Source organism: Elaeis guineensis, chromosome 4 (assembly GCF_000442705.2).
Source record: "Elaeis guineensis isolate ETL-2024a chromosome 4, EG11, whole genome shotgun sequence".
NCBI classification, from domain to species: Eukaryota; Viridiplantae; Streptophyta; class Magnoliopsida; order Arecales; family Arecaceae; genus Elaeis; species Elaeis guineensis.
In genome coordinates this window covers 73299980-73304245 of record NC_025996.2, presented here as the reverse complement: position 1 = coordinate 73304245, position 4266 = coordinate 73299980, and positions in this window count along the sequence as shown.

Genomic DNA, 4266 nt, shown 5'->3' with positions numbered 1-4266 from the left:
TGAGAAATGATATTTATAAATAATCACAGCCTATTAGTGTATAGTATACAATAATCAAACTCCTAAAGTAGATTATCTTAGAAGCCTATCTTTGGTAGTTTAGGCTCGATTATTAAGCAAGAATAGAATCACCAAGATAATTTTGAAATCAATGATTTTGAATCATTATCAACCTATCAATCCTATCTCCTTTGTAAGATGATCAAGTCATCTTTTGCTGGAAAAGATAAATGAGCCAATGATGTTCTAAGTCTGATACATATTGATGTATTAGATTTATGAACATATTTATCATAAATTTAGATTATTTAAAATATTCAAATAATTTTATAATAAGATAGAGAAACAAACTAGAAAGAGTATTGAAACTCTTCGGTCAGACCAAGGAGGAGAATGCCCTTTCGATAAGTTTTTGACATATCTAGAAGAGAATAAGATTCTCTCTTATTGGAATCGATTTTGTTAGATATAGTTCGATCTATGATGGGGTTTGTAAGTCTGTCAATCTCCTTTTAGGGTTATGCTCTTAAGACTCTTGTTATGTTTTGAACTGGATTTCGAATTAATCAGTCGCAATGACTCCATATGAGATATGGACTAGGCATAAGCCGATACTTTCTTACCTTAGGATTTGAGAGTGTTCAGTTTATATCGAACATTTGCAGATTGATTAATTTAGATCTCGATCTTACATATATTATTTTATAGGATACCCCAAAGAATCTAGGAAATATAACTTCTATCTTGCTAAAGAACAAAAGTTGTTGAACATTCCTTTTAAGAAAAAGAGTTCCTTGATGAAGGTACTGATACTTTTAATATGGAACTTGTTGGGTATAAAATCCCTCCCCCAGCCGAAGTTCGTGTCAGGAGTGACCACTCAGGGATTCTACCGGTGTCCGACCTTTGGCGACATCTCTCCGACGATCGAGCCTCAGCAGCATTCCCAAGTTCCACCGATGGATAAACCCCCACTAGCATCGACCAGATTCTTCACGACAAACGGACTCCTACAGGAGCCGGACTCCATCCCCGGCCCCAGCTACAGAAAGACTTTGTCCGGACTCCTATGGGAGCCAGACTCCATCTCCGACTCTGACTGCAGGAAGACTTCGTCCAGACTCCTACGGGAGCTGGACTCCATCCCCGGCCCCGATTGCAGGAAGACTTCATCCGGACTCCTACGGGAGCCGAACTTCGTCTCCGACTCCAGCTGCAGGAAGACTTCATCCAGACTCCTATGGAAGCCGGACTCCATCCCCGACTCCGACTGTAGGAAGACTTCTCCGGACTCCTATGGGAGTCAGACTCCGTCCCCGACTCCGACTGCAGGAAGACTTCGTCCGGACTCCTACGGGAGCCGGACTCCATCCCCGGCCCCGACTGCAGGAAGACTTCATCCAGACTCCTACGGGAGCCAGATTTCATCCCCGACTTCAATTACAGGTAGACTTCATCCGGACTCCTACGGGAGTCGGACTTCATCCTCGACTTCAATTGTAGGTAGACTTCGTCCGGACTCCTACGGGAGCCGGACTTCGTCCTCGACTTCAATTATAGGTGGGCTTCGTCCAGACTCCTACGGGAGCCGGACTTCATCCCCAACTCCGGCTGCAGGAAGTCTTCGTCCGGACTCCTACAAAAATTGAACTTCATCTATAGAAAGCCTCTGACTGGGCTCCTACCGCAGATGGCCCTCGCCTATAGTACTAACGCTCAAGGCACCCAACGGTAGACGGCCCGCCAGTAACATCCGAGCTCCTTTCAGATGGATAGCCACCTCTCTCCGCCAGGCACTTCAACCGAGCTTCGATCGATAGGCCTGGACTCCCTGACAGGCCACAGTAACAGCCATGACTTTGCTCCACCCCCTACGGTGGATACTGCATGGCTCCACCACTCCCTGGCGAGTCGCGACAACGGACGCCGCTCCACTCTCCGCGATAGATTTCACGTGGCGAGCCATGGTGACAGCCACGACTCCACCCCATTACTCTTCATAATAAACTCGTCCTGGCCCCGAGCGGCCCACGACTAGGCGGTTACAAATATTGCTGTCAATCCATTGCTCCCTCCGCCTATAAAAAGGGGGGCCCCAGATACGTTATTCTCTAAGCTCTAATTTCTATCCCAAAACTTTGCTAAAATTTTCGTTCGAGCACTCCATTCTTGTTGAGGCAGAGAACTGACTTGAGTGTCGGAGGGTCTTGCCGGAGCAACCCCAACTCCGGTTTAGACTTCCTTTGCAGGTCCCGACGGCGACCGCGACTCCCTCGACTCCAGCTTCTCCGACGCAGGCAGATTTTTGCACCAACAAGATTGGTGCTAGAGGAAGGGGTGTGTCTTCATAGTACCCTTGTTCTTAAAGGAGCACTCAACGGGACCACCTCCGATCATCTCTTCTGACGTCCTCTCCTCCTTCCCCCACTAGATCTTCGCCCGATGCCTCCCTGCAAAGCATCCGCACGGCGACCCACGGTCTCCACAGCCAGATCTCAGGCTCCGACCTCGCCTCCAGTTTTTCAGGCTCCTCCTCCTCCGACAATGACCGCTGGCATGGAGCGGTCAGACAATCGACCTCCAACGGATTTCGCTAACACCATCTCGGAAGAATCCCGACGGGGAGCAACCGGTGTATTGGCCGGACCTCCCAAGCGGCAAAAGATTGAGGAATCCACAACTTTCACTAAAGAAGATGCTTGAAAAGTTCAATTTCTTCATAACAATGCAGTTGTAGTTTCCTTGAATATAGCTAATTACGATGTCCGCCACATTCTAGTCGACAATGAAAGTTCGATCGATATTTTGTTCTATGACACCTTCTCAAGAATGTCCATCCTTGACGGCCATTTGGGACCGATTAGCTCTCCTCTGATAGGGTTTACCGGCGATGCTGTCCCGATGGAGGGAGTAATAACTTTGACTGTAGCTGCAGGTCGATATCCAAGACAATCCAGAGCTCTGGTGAATTTTTTAGTGGTGAAGGCACCGTCAGCCTACAATGCAATCCTCGGTTGACCTGGCCTCAACGCTTTTCGGACCGTCGTGTCAACCTACCATTTAAAATTAAAATTCTCTACCAACCAGGGGGTTGGAGCAGTCAGGGGAGACCAAGCCCTGGCCAGACACTGCTACAACATAGCCTTGCAAAGAAGTGACAAATCCGACCTCTATCCAGTTCATGGGCTGGACGCCTGCGATGACCTCGCTGAGGAGAGGAGCGGCCCAATCGAAGATCTGGTTTCGATCTTTTTGAACGACGGGAATGTGGAGCATGTGGTGAAGATCGGCTCCAACCTGGGGGAAGAGGTGCGGATGCATCTCATCAATTTTCTATGAAAGAATATGGATGTTTTCACTTGGGTTCCAACAGACATGCCAGGGATTGGCACGAAAGTCATGGAGCACCATCTGGCCGTCGATCCAAAGCATCGACCGACGAAAGAAAAAATCTGAGGTCATGCACCGAAGAGGCAGAAAGCGATAGCCGAGGAAGTGGACAAACTCCTGAAAGCCAGATTCATTAGAGAAGTCAATTATTCTGACTAGATTTCCAACGTCGTCGTAGTCAAAAAGGCAAACGGCAAGTGGAGGATGTGTATAGACTTCAAAAAGCTGAATAAAGCCTGCCCAAAGGACAGCTACTCTCTGCCTAGAATTGATCAACTGGTGGATGCAACCTCGGGCCATGAGCTTCTCACCTTTATGGATGCATTCTCTGGCTATAATCAAATCAGGATGGCGCCGGAAGATGAAGAAAAGACTACTTTCATTACTAACCGTGGCCTTTACTGTTACAGGGTCATGCCTTTCGGCTTCAAAAATGCAGACGCAACCTACCAACGGCTGGTGAACAAAATTTTCAAGGAGCAAATCGGCCGCAATATGGAGGTCTACGTGGATGACATGCTCGTGAAAAGAAAATCTTCCATGAACCACGTCGCCAACCTCGAGGAGACCTTCGACGCCTTTCGAAAATATAAGATGAAGCTGAACCCGACTAAATGTGCTTTCGGGGTGACCTCGAAAAAATTCCTGGGCTTCATGGTATCAGAGTGCGGAATTGAAGCCAATCCAGAGAAAATTCACACCATCGAGGAGATGGCCACCCCGAAGTCGATAAAAGAGGTTCAGCACCTTACAGGGAGGGTAGCAGCCCTGAATCACTTCGTTGCGAGGTCGGCCGAATGGTGCTTACCCTTCTTCCAAACCCTCAAGCGGCTGAAGAACTTCTGTTGGACCGCTGAGTGCCAACAGGCGTTCGAA